Here is a 12,500-nt window from a genome sequence, read left to right on the forward strand (position 1 = left end):
GATGGGCCCACAGTGCCCATCTTTCGACGCCACCCACAAAGCATGCAGCCTCTGTCGACCACAGCACCCAAACGCCAGTGCCTCTGCCGCACAACGTCGTGGACCGGCAATCACACCACCCGCACCCGCTCGTGCCCCACCCCAACCGCCAAACTCGCAACGCCAGCGGATGAACGGCGGAAGTTTCCCGCACTCGTAATGTGCAATCCACACCTATAACTTGCGTTTCATGAAGAGTTATGTCCAATATGCGACATTCCCGCTGTCCCTATACATGAGCTGCGAGCTGTACCACGTACAAGCTACAGACGCGATCGCATTGCTCACTGTACTGATTCCCATGCCGAGCGATCAGCTAGGACGCGCCCCATCCATGTCGGTACCCGTGGGCGTCGCACTCGCAGTCACAAAAAACGCTGGGCAAATATATTTCTCGGAAGAGTAACGACAGTCCGAGCCTCCTGCGTGGGAAGAGTCTTTCTAGGCCCTGACCCACGGGAAGGGTGTAGCTTCCCCCATCCCGGACATTTGACGTCGTCACACTACCGGTATTGACTAATAGACTGATTGCTGATAATCATTAGCCATACACTGGGGGAAACGGCCGACAGGGCCGGCAACATAGTGGAGCCGCAGTGTCACTAATGTACAGAGATAGAACAGTTTCGACTGGAACCAGAGTAACCGTAGACACGGCACTGATTAGTAATAGATGCAGAGCCATCAGAATACAGATAATATATACAACCGTCCCTATACATGCTGAAAGACTCTGCACATAATGAGAACCACACGTCAGCCAGACACTCTTATCACACACTACTCTCTTATCACACACTACTCTCTGCCTGTAACAGGCACACACACACACAATATCTAACCACCAGCATGGAAGAACATCCAGTGCATCCTCTCCGCCACATTACACAATCCACACTATCATAACCAGACCGGGAGGTCCACCCAGAAAACAGAATATCCCACCCTTCCGACATCCGCCATTGCTCAGCTAAGCCACGAACACCCACACATGTCCTACACAGGGGTGCACCCAACATCACAATACTGCCTCCTGTCACAGTACACAAACAATGGCAGGAATGAAAGACACAGATCTGCCACAACCTTGGAATCGGAACGCCGCCTGTCATGAGCCACAAGTGCATCCTGACGTGACAAATCGGATGATCCCGCAGGCATGCACTTACGATAATCACTATCAACGAACCTGCCGCCCCCCCCCCCCAAATACACCTTTCCCTACAACAATGTGTACCTTAACCTAAGCTATATTGTACCTTAACTTAAGCTATATCGTACCTTAACCTAACCGACATTGCGCCTTAACCTAACCTACGTTGTACCTTAACCTAACCTACGTTGTACCTTAACCTAACCTACGTTGTACCTTAACCTAACCTACGTTGTACCTTAACCTAACCTACGTTGTACCTTAACCTAACCTACGTTGTACCTTAACCTAACCTACGTTGTACCTTAACCTAACCTACGTTGTACCTTAACCTAACCTACGTTGTACCTTAACCTAACCTACGTTGTACCTTAACCTAACCTACGTTGTACCTTAACCTAACCTACGTTGTACCTTAACCTAACCTACGTTGTACCTTAACCTAACCTACGTTGTACCTTAACCTAACCTACGTTGTACCTTAACCTAACCTACGTTGTACCTTAACCTAACCTACGTTGTGCCTTAACCTAACCCATGTTGTGCCTTAACCTAACCCATGTTGTGCCTTAACCTAACCCATGTTGTGCCTTAACCTAACCCATGTTGTGCCTTAACCTAACCCATGTTGTGCCTTAACCTAACCCATGTTGTGCCTTAACCTAACCCATGTTGTGCCTTAACCTAACCCATGTTGTGCCTTAACCTAACCCATGTTGTGCCTTAACCTAACCCATGTTGTGCCTTAACCTAACCCATGTTGTGCCTTAACCTAACCCATGTTGTGCCTTAACCTAACCCATGTTGTGCCTTAACCTAACCCATGTTGTGCCTTAACCTAACCCATGTTGTGCCTTAACCTAACCCATGTTGTGCCTTAACGTAACCCATATTGTGCCTTAACCTAACCCATATTGTACCTTAACCTAACCCATATTGTACCTTAACCTAACCCATATTGTACCTTAACCTAACCCATGTTGTACCTTAACGTAACCCATGTTGTGCCTTAACGTAACCCAATTTGTGCCTTAACGTAACCCATGTTGTGCCTTAACGTAACCCAATTTGTGCCTTAACGTAACCCAATTTGTGCCTTAACGTAACCCAATTTGTGCCTTAACGTAACCCAATTTGTGCCTTAACGTAACCCAATTTGTGCCTTAACGTAACCCAATTTGTGCCTTAACGTAACCCAATTTGTGCCTTAACGTAACCCAATTTGTGCCTTAACGTAACCCATGTTGTGCCTTAACGTAACCCATGTTGTGCCGTAACGTAACCCATGTTGTGCCTTAACGTAACCCATGTTGTGCCTTAACGTAACCCATGTTGTGCCTTAACGTAACCTAATTTGTGCCTTAACGTAACCTAATTTGTGCCTTAACGTAACCTAATTTGTGCCTTAACGTAACCTAATTTGTGCCTTAACGTAACCTAATTTGTGCCTTAACGTAACCCATGTTGTGCCTTAACGTAACCCATGTTGTGCCTTAACGTAACCCATGTTGTGCCTTAACGTAACCCATGTTGTGCCTTAACATAACCTAATTTGCGCTTTAACGTAACCCATGTTGTGCCTTAACCTAACCTATATTGCGCCTCAACCTAACCTATATTGCGCCTCAACATAACCTATATTGCGCCTTAACCTGACGCACGTTGTCGCTGAACCTGCTCTGTAATTGTTATGCAACTCGTTAAATTAGTGTAGTGTTGCCTAACCGCAACCCTCGCAATATAGTTCGCTATTCGCACTGCCCGGTCCCCTGTGTATCGCGTCATGTTAAACACCTTGCAGGTGTTGCTGACTTTCCACATGCTCCTGCTATACACTCTAATGTGGATAGCAGCAGGACGTACATGCCCCCCCCCCCTTCCCCCCTGCCTTCGCAAGCTGGTCGTTGAGAAGTTTGCATGTTCAATGCCCTTCGCATGCCGACGTACTCAGCCTACGTTGTGGTACGGCCTGTCACCTGTCCGCCGATGTACGCAAAACCCACAAACTGTACTGCACATTGGTCCGTATGTACTGAATGATACATCGTGGCACATGTGTGACCGTACGACGACTGCGCCTAGCAACGGCAGACCATACAGTCCAAATATTGTGCACGCAGCTACGTGTCGTCTCCCTATAAGAGCTGGATTGCAGTGTGGTACGCCATTCAGACGTGTGGGAGGAACGGACGCCCTGGATGGCGATCAGCATGAGCAGTCTGTTGATGTGGTGGAGCGTGTATTCGGACGTAGTCGTCTCTTCTCACACACCGTGATAGCATGTTGCACCGCGTTCCACATCTGCGACATCCTGCAGAGGCCGGCTGACAGTCGTTCGCGCAATGGACACCGCATACGTACGGGGGCTACCTTCCACGTGTTCTCGAGGCGTGCACATGTTGTTGCGTCTATGTGGGCAGACGTAGTGTGTTGTGACACCTGACACAGGCATGCAATACTCGTTGCAAATGGCGATGGACGTCTACGTTTGCTGGTGACGTTACGCAAATGAACAACAGGTAACCCGTTGTGGTGCGGTTGTTCTCGCTAGAGGTGAATCAGTGTTGGCGACGATCGGTCGAGCTATTAACCGGTTGTTTCAGGGATACCCACCATGCCCACGAACGTGAAAGGGGACCCACCATGCCCACGAACGTGAAAGGGGATCTGGGTGTGAGGCGATACGCGGCGGTGGCTGGGTGGGACCGTCCCCGGCCGGTGAGGGGGGGCCGCCCGGCGTGCTGGCAGCGCGGTGCGTGGGCGCACGCGCTACAGCCGGCTGGTGGGGGCGGCCAGTGGCAGGCGCGCCGGCCGACGGACGCGGCAGGCGGCGCAGCTGCGCGCCGGCGCCCCCTGCTCGCGGCGCCTTGCGGCCAAAGTAGGTCCTCGCGGGCCCGGTGCGAAGCGCGGTGGCCATCTGCAGTGTGCTGGTCCGATTGAGGACTGTGTGCGCTGAGGATGCGCCGCCGCTCGGCGCTCGGCGCCGCGACGCCGTCTGCTGCTCGGTCGCCCCAGCGGTTCTCGCAGGTGGTTTGTATCGCAGCTGTGCGGACGTGTTGGCGCGTGCGCTGTGCTGGGAGAGTTCGCTTCGGCACCCAAGTGGGGCTTTTGTCCTTCTGTGGCGCTGGCGTTGGAGCTGCCGGTCACCGTAGGTGGCGCGTGTTGTCTCCCGCCGGCAATGCCACGACAGCACGCTCCCGGGCCTCTGTCGGCAGCGGCAAGCTCAGTTGGGAGCACGGGTGGTCGCACCTAAAGCGTCTACTCGCCTAACTCCGGGCGATTGCGCCTCTCTCGAACCCGACCAAGTACTTAGGACGGCGCTGCGCGCCGCCGGGACCTGAGAGGGTTTCGAGGTGTGTTGTGCAGGGGAGCTCAGCCTCCTCCTGTTTGCAGAATAATTGAGCGGACGCTTGCGTGTTCGCGCGGGCCCCCGGGACACACTCCCGGGCGGCCGGCTGCTCAGCTCTAGTTGACGCAGCTCCCTGGTTGATCCTGCCAGTAGTCATATGCTTGTCTCAAAGATTAAGCCATGCATGTCTCAGTACAAGCCGCATTAAGGTGAAACCGCGAATGGCTCATTAAATCAGTTATGGTTCCTTAGATCGTACCCACGTTACTTGGATAACTGTGGTAATTCTAGAGCTAATACATGCAAACAGAGTCCCGACCAGAGATGGAAGGGACGCTTTTATTAGATCAAAACCAATCGGTCGGCTCGTCCGGTCCGTTTGCCTTGGTGACTCTGAATAACTTTGGGCTGATCGCACGGTCCTCGTACCGGCGACGCATCTTTCAAATGTCTGCCTTATCAACTGTCGATGGTAGGTTCTGCGCCTACCATGGTTGTAACGGGTAACGGGGAATCAGGGTTCGATTCCGGAGAGGGAGCCTGAGAAACGGCTACCACATCCAAGGAAGGCAGCAGGCGCGCAAATTACCCACTCCCGGCACGGGGAGGTAGTGACGAAAAATAACGATACGGGACTCATCCGAGGCCCCGTAATCGGAATGAGTACACTTTAAATCCTTTAACGAGTATCTATTGGAGGGCAAGTCTGGTGCCAGCAGCCGCGGTAATTCCAGCTCCAATAGCGTATATTAAAGTTGTTGCGGTTAAAAAGCTCGTAGTTGGATTTGTGTCCCACGCTGTTGGTTCACCGCCCGTCGGTGTTTAACTGGCATGTATCGTGGGACGTCCTGCCGGTGGGGCGAGCCGAAGGCGTGCGACCGCCTCGTGCGTGCTCGTGCGTCCCGAGGCGGACCCCGTTGAAATCCTACCAGGGTGCTCTTTATTGAGTGTCTCGGTGGGCCGGCACGTTTACTTTGAACAAATTAGAGTGCTTAAAGCAGGCAAGCCCGCCTGAATACTGTGTGCATGGAATAATGGAATAGGACCTCGGTTCTATTTTGTTGGTTTTCGGAACCCGAGGTAATGATTAATAGGGACAGGCGGGGGCATTCGTATTGCGACGTTAGAGGTGAAATTCTTGGATCGTCGCAAGACGAACAGAAGCGAAAGCATTTGCCAAGTATGTTTTCATTAATCAAGAACGAAAGTTAGAGGTTCGAAGGCGATCAGATACCGCCCTAGTTCTAACCATAAACGATGCCAGCCAGCGATCCGCCGCAGTTCCTCCGATGACTCGGCGGGCAGCCTCCGGGAAACCAAAGCTTTTGGGTTCCGGGGGAAGTATGGTTGCAAAGCTGAAACTTAAAGGAATTGACGGAAGGGCACCACCAGGAGTGGAGCCTGCGGCTTAATTTGACTCAACACGGGAAACCTCACCAGGCCCGGACACCGGAAGGATTGACAGATTGATAGCTCTTTCTTGATTCGGTGGGTGGTGGTGCATGGCCGTTCTTAGTTGGTGGAGCGATTTGTCTGGTTAATTCCGATAACGAACGAGACTCTAGCCTGCTAACTAGTCGCGTGACATCCTTCGTGCTGTCAGCGATTACTTTTCTTCTTAGAGGGACAGGCGGCTTCTAGCCGCACGAGATTGAGCAATAACAGGTCTGTGATGCCCTTAGATGTTCTGGGCCGCACGCGCGCTACACTGAAGGAATCAGCGTGTCTTCCTAGGCCGAAAGGTCGGGGTAACCCGCTGAACCTCCTTCGTGCTAGGGATTGGGGCTTGCAATTGTTCCCCATGAACGAGGAATTCCCAGTAAGCGCGAGTCATAAGCTCGCGTTGATTACGTCCCTGCCCTTTGTACACACCGCCCGTCGCTACTACCGATTGAATGATTTAGTGAGGTCTTCGGACTGGTACGCGGCATTGACTCTGTCGTTGCCGATGCTACCGGAAAGATGACCAAACTTGATCATTTAGAGGAAGTAAAAGTCGTAACAAGGTTTCCGTAGGTGAACCTGCGGAAGGATCATTACCGACTAGACTGCATGTCTTTCGATGTGCGTGTCGTGTCGCGCAACACGCTACCTGTACGGCTCGCAGTAGCTGTGCGCCGCGTGCGGAACCACGCGTTCGTCTCAAAACTAACGGCAATGTTGTGTGGTACGAGCGCTGAAGCGCTGGAGCGGCTGGCCTGCGGCACCTGGCGCCTGGCGCCGGTTTTGAATGACTTTCGCCCGAGTGCCTGTCCGCTCCGGTGTGGAGCCGTACGACGCCCATCGGCCGTGAGGCCGTTGGACACTGAACGCTGGAACAGGGGCCGCCACACGCCTCAGTCCCGCCTATGCAACTGTCTTGAAAGAGATAGTGGAAACTACGAAAAGATCACCCAGGACGGTGGATCACTCGGCTCGTGGGTCGATGAAGAACGCAGCAAATTGCGCGTCGACATGTGAACTGCAGGACACATGAACATCGACGTTTCGAACGCACATTGCGGTCCATGGATTCCGTTCCCGGGCCACGTCTGGCTGAGGGTCGGCTACGTATACTGAAGCGCGCGGCGTTTGCCCCGCTTCGCAGACCTGGGAGTGTCGTGGCCGCCTGTGGGGCCGGCCGCGTCTCCTTAAACGTGCGATGCGCGCCCGTCGCCTGGCGGTTCGCATACCGGTACTTACTCGGTAGCGTGCACAGCCGGCTGGCGGTGTGGCGTGCGACACCTCGTACAACGACCTCAGAGCAGGCGAGACTACCCGCTGAATTTAAGCATATTACTAAGCGGAGGAAAAGAAACTAACAAGGATTCCCCCAGTAGCGGCGAGCGAACAGGGAAGAGTCCAGCACCGAACCCCGCAGGCTGCCGCCTGTCGTGGCATGTGGTGTTTGGGAGGGTCCACTACCCCGACGCCTCGCGCCGAGCCCAAGTCCAACTTGAATGAGGCCACGGCCCGTAGAGGGTGCCAGGCCCGTAGCGGCCGGTGCGAGCGTCGGCGGGACCTCTCCTTCGAGTCGGGTTGCTTGAGAGTGCAGCTCCAAGTGGGTGGTAAACTCCATCTGAGACTAAATATGACCACGAGACCGATAGCGAACAAGTACCGTGAGGGAAAGTTGAAAAGAACTTTGAAGAGAGAGTTCAAAAGTACGTGAAACCGTTCTGGGGTAAACGTGAGAAGTCCGAAAGGTCGAACGGGTGAGATTCACGCCCATCCGGCCACTGGCCTCCGCCCTCGGCAGATGGGGCCGGCCGCCCGCGCGGAGCAATCCGCGGCGGGGTCGTGTCCGGTTGCCTTTCCACTCGCCGCGGGGTGGGGCCGTTCCGGTGTGCGGTGGGCCGCACTTCTCCCCTAGTAGGACGTCGCGACCCGCTGGGTGCCGGCCTACGGCCCGGGTGCGCAGCCTGTCCTTCCGCGGGCCTCGGTTCGCGTCTGTTGGGCAGAGCCCCGGTGTCCTGGCTGGCTGCCCGGCGGTATATCTGGAGGAGTCGATTCGCCCCTTTGGGCGCTCGGGCTCCCGGCAAGCGCGCGCGGTTCTTCCCGGATGACGGACCTACCTGGCCCGGCCCCGGACCCGCGCCGCTGTTGGCTCGGGATGCTCTCGGGCGGAATAATCGCTCCCGTCAGCGGCGCTTCAGCTTTGGACAATTTCACGACCCGTCTTGAAACACGGACCAAGGAGTCAAACATGTGCGCGAGTCATTGGGCTGTACGAAACCTAAAGGCGTAATGAAAGTGAAGGTCTCGCCTTGCGCGGGCCGAGGGAGGATGGGGCTTCCCCGCCCTTCACGGGGCGGCGGCCTCCGCACTCCCGGGGCGTCTCGTCCTCATTGCGAGGTGAGGCGCACCTAGAGCGTACACGTTGGGACCCGAAAGATGGTGAACTATGCCTGGCCAGGACGAAGTCAGGGGAAACCCTGATGGAGGTCCGTAGCGATTCTGACGTGCAAATCGATCGTCGGAGCTGGGTATAGGGGCGAAAGACTAATCGAACCATCTAGTAGCTGGTTCCCTCCGAAGTTTCCCTCAGGATAGCTGGTGCTCGTACGAGTCTCATCCGGTAAAGCGAATGATTAGAGGCCTTGGGGCCGAAACGACCTCAACCTATTCTCAAACTTTAAATGGGTGAGATCTCCGGCTTGCTTGATATGCTGAAGCCGCGAGCAAACGACTCGGATCGGAGTGCCAAGTGGGCCACTTTTGGTAAGCAGAACTGGCGCTGTGGGATGAACCAAACGCCGAGTTAAGGCGCCCGAATCGACGCTCATGGGAAACCATGAAAGGCGTTGGTTGCTTAAGACAGCAGGACGGTGGCCATGGAAGTCGGAATCCGCTAAGGAGTGTGTAACAACTCACCTGCCGAAGCAACTAGCCCTGAAAATGGATGGCGCTGAAGCGTCGTGCCTATACTCGGCCGTCAGTCTGGCAGTCATGGCCGGTCCTTGCGGCCGGCCGCGAAGCCCTGACGAGTAGGAGGGTCGCGGCGGTGGGCGCAGAAGGGTCTGGGCGTGAGCCTGCCTGGAGCCGCCGTCGGTGCAGATCTTGGTGGTAGTAGCAAATACTCCAGCGAGGCCCTGGAGGGCTGACGCGGAGAAGGGTTTCGTGTGAACAGCCGTTGCACACGAGTCAGTCGATCCTAAGCCCTAAGAGAAATCCGATGTTGATGGGGGCCGTCATAGCATGATGCACTTTGTGCTGGCCCCCGTTGGGCGAAAGGGAATCCGGTTCCTATTCCGGAACCCGGCAGCGGAACCGATACAAGTCGGGCCCCTCTTTTAGAGATGCTCGTCGGGGTAACCCAAAAGGACCCGGAGACGCCGTCGGGAGATCGGGGAAGAGTTTTCTTTTCTGCATGAGCGTTCGAGTTCCCTGGAATCCTCTAGCAGGGAGATAGGGTTTGGAACGCGAAGAGCACCGCAGTTGCGGCGGTGTCCCGATCTTCCCCTCGGACCTTGAAAATCCGGGAGAGGGCCACGTGGAGGTGTCGCGCCGGTTCGTACCCATATCCGCAGCAGGTCTCCAAGATGAAGAGCCTCTAGTCGATAGAATAATGTAGGTAAGGGAAGTCGGCAAATTGGATCCGTAACTTCGGGATAAGGATTGGCTCTGAGGATCGGGGCGTGTCGGGCTTGGTCGGGAAGTGGGTCAGCGCTAACGTGCCGGGCCTGGGCGAGGTGAGTGCCGTAGGGGTGCCGGTAAGTGCGGGCGTTTAGCGCGGGCGTGGTCTGCTCTCGCCGTTGGTCGGCCTCGTGCTGGCCGGCGGTGCAGGATGCGCGCGCCTGCGCGGCGTTCGCGCCCCGGTGCTTCAACCTGCGTGCAGGATCCGAGCTCGGTCCCGTGCCTTGGCCTCCCACGGATCTTCCTTGCTGCGAGGCCGCGTCCGCCTTAGCGTGCTCCTCCGGGGGCGCGCGGGTGCGCGGATTCTCTTCGGCCGCCATTCAACGATCAACTCAGAACTGGCACGGACTGGGGGAATCCGACTGTCTAATTAAAACAAAGCATTGCGATGGCCCTAGCGGGTGTTGACGCAATGTGATTTCTGCCCAGTGCTCTGAATGTCAACGTGAAGAAATTCAAGCAAGCGCGGGTAAACGGCGGGAGTAACTATGACTCTCTTAATGGGCCTAGCCCTCTTAGCCTCTCCTCTCCTGCGGTCTTCTCCCCTTCTCGTGGGCCCGCTGATTTTCGCAGAGTGGAAGACCGCACCAGGGGCTTGGGGGGGTTACCAGCCCCCCCTCGCACTATCCCTTTTTTAGTTGGGGGCAGTATTCAGAGAAAAAGTGGTGGCCCTTCCGCTGAAGGTGCCACCCCAACTCCCCCAGCACCTAGCCGGCCAACCGGCCGTGCCGAAAATCTTGTAACTTTTGCAGCTGTATACGCCTGTAGTGAGTGCCACCGCAGCTTCACCACCAAGAACGGTCTCGGGGTCCATCGCCGCCGCCAACACCTTGCGGCCGCCAACGCGGAGATCGTCACGGAGAGGCATCGCGCGAGGTGGACGGAGGAAGAAGTCCTGTCGCTCGCCAAGGCGGAGGCCGAACTGTTCCTCGAGAGGGACGCCCGGTTCTTCTTTGTAAATCAAGAGCTCATCAGGTTGTTCCCCGACCGAACGCTTGAGGCAATCAAGTGCCGACGGCGGCAAGCTGCCCACAAGCAGCTTGTCCGCCAATTCATGGAGGCGCTTGAGATCGGTCGGGGGGAAGAGCCGGCGTCCCGCCGGGGAGCAGCGAGCCCGCTGCCTGACGCGGGCGAGGCCGCTGCGCCGCCCGTCGACGCAGCCGAGGACTTCGCGGCCGACACCACCGGGCCGCCGCCGGAGGGGCCGACTGACGCCGCCATCTGGGAGCATCTGGCGGGGCTACCCGCTTCCGCCCAGCGTTTCTCTGCCCTGGATCGTGTCATAGGTCTGGGGCGGGGCACGCCGCCCGATGTCATCCTGGGCATGCTCCCGGATGCCCTTGCGTCGGTCGGGTCCAGAGGGGAGAGATCGATCACCAGGACACAGCGGCCGCGCCAACCATCGAAGCGGCCGCCTGCCGCGCCGCCGACGCAGAAGCGCAAGCGGCGCCGCTGGGAGTACGCGAGAACGCAGGATGCCTTCCGACGGTCGCGTGCACGTTGCGTGCGCGGCCTCTTGGATGGCACCCTGCTCCAGCCGCCACCTGCCATCCCTGGTCTGCTGGACTTCTGGGCGGACCTCTTCACCAAGAAGCCCATCTCCACCGCGGGCTTCATTCGTGACCGCCTCCTCCCGCACTCGGAGCCTGTCGCTCCCGAGTGCCTATGGGGGCCGGTCACACATGAGGAGGTCGCCGCCGCGTTGCCGCCCAGGGGATCAGCAGCCGGGCCGGACGGCCTTACCCCAGCGGAGTTGCGGCGCCTGCCGCACGAAGTCCTGGTGAAAGTGATGAATCTCTTCCTTCTGGCCCGCGCCCTTCCGGAACGCCTGCTTCGCGCGCGAACGTCCCTTCTCCCGAAGACGGCTGCACCAACATCCCCCGCTGACTTTCGCCCCATTACGGTCTGCTCGGTGTTGGCGCGGACCTTTCACAAGGTTCTCGCGTCACGCCTGATGCGCGCATGTGCTGTGGACGAACGTCAGCGGGCATTCATCCCTCGGGATGGGATGTTGGAAAATACCTTCATCTTGGACACTGCTCTCACCGACGCAGTTCGCTCCTGCCGCTCTGTCTTTGTGGCATCGATCGACGTATCTAAGGCATTCGATTCGGTAGATCATGCTGCCCTTCGCCCCGTGCTGAAGGCGCATGGCCTGCCGGATTGTTTTGTCGAGTATGTCGAGCGGTGCTACGAGGGCAGCACGACAGTGATAGCGGACGGCGCCGGCGTGGGCGTGTCTGTGCAGCCAGCACGGGGCGTTCGCCAGGGCGATCCCCTCTCCCCCCTCCTGTTCAACTTTGCGGTGGACTACGTTTTAGGCCAACTGCCCTCCCACATCGGAGCTCGGATCCTCGGTCGCAGAGTCAACGCTGCGGCCTTTGCAGATGACGTCTTGCTGTTTGCAGCGACCCCGAGGGGCTTGCAGTCCCTCATCGACGCAGCTACCGCAGCCCTCGCCCACCTGGGGCTGCAGATCAACGCCCGGAAGTGTTTCACCCTCGCCTTAGTCGCGTCAGGGCGCGAGAAGAAGGTGAAGGTGGACAGCAATGTCACCTTCACAGCAGGCAATACCACCATGCCTGCCCTGCGTGTGGGTGAAACCTTCCGGTACCTGGGGCTGCAATTTTCCACGGCGGGTCGCTGTGTCTTCAATCCACGTCGCCACCTGGTGGAGCAGCTTGACGTCATCTCCCGAGCTCCGCTGAAGCCGCAACAGCGCCTCCACGCTCTCACCAACGTACTTCTCCCTGGCCTGTACCACGAGCTGGCCCTCAGCCGCACCCGGGTGGGTGCATTGAAGTCGGCCGACGTCACCATCCGGGCCGCCGTCAGGAGATGGTT

The 12,500-nt window shown here is 57.0% G+C and overlaps 2 non-coding genes and 1 pseudogene across 2 annotated transcripts; all 3 read left to right on the forward strand.

Moving 5' to 3' along the window:
- Nucleotides 1–4,671: 4,671 nt before the first annotated feature.
- LOC126436734 (small subunit ribosomal RNA) lies at nt 4,672–6,580 on the forward strand. Its single transcript, XR_007580879.1, has one exon. It is a non-coding gene; the product is annotated as a small subunit ribosomal RNA (ribosomal RNA).
- Nucleotides 6,581–6,931: 351 nt separating this feature from the next.
- On the forward strand, nt 6,932–7,086 carry LOC126436690 (5.8S ribosomal RNA). Its single transcript, XR_007580839.1, has one exon. It is a non-coding gene; the product is annotated as a 5.8S ribosomal RNA (ribosomal RNA).
- A 188-nt stretch (nt 7,087–7,274) lies between these two features.
- Nucleotides 7,275–12,500, forward strand: part of LOC126436680 (large subunit ribosomal RNA) — a 7,824-nt pseudogene continuing 2,598 nt past the window's right edge.

This window comes from Schistocerca serialis, unplaced genomic scaffold (assembly GCF_023864345.2).
Source record: "Schistocerca serialis cubense isolate TAMUIC-IGC-003099 unplaced genomic scaffold, iqSchSeri2.2 HiC_scaffold_1242, whole genome shotgun sequence".
Classification (NCBI taxonomy): Eukaryota; Metazoa; Arthropoda; class Insecta; order Orthoptera; family Acrididae; genus Schistocerca; species Schistocerca serialis.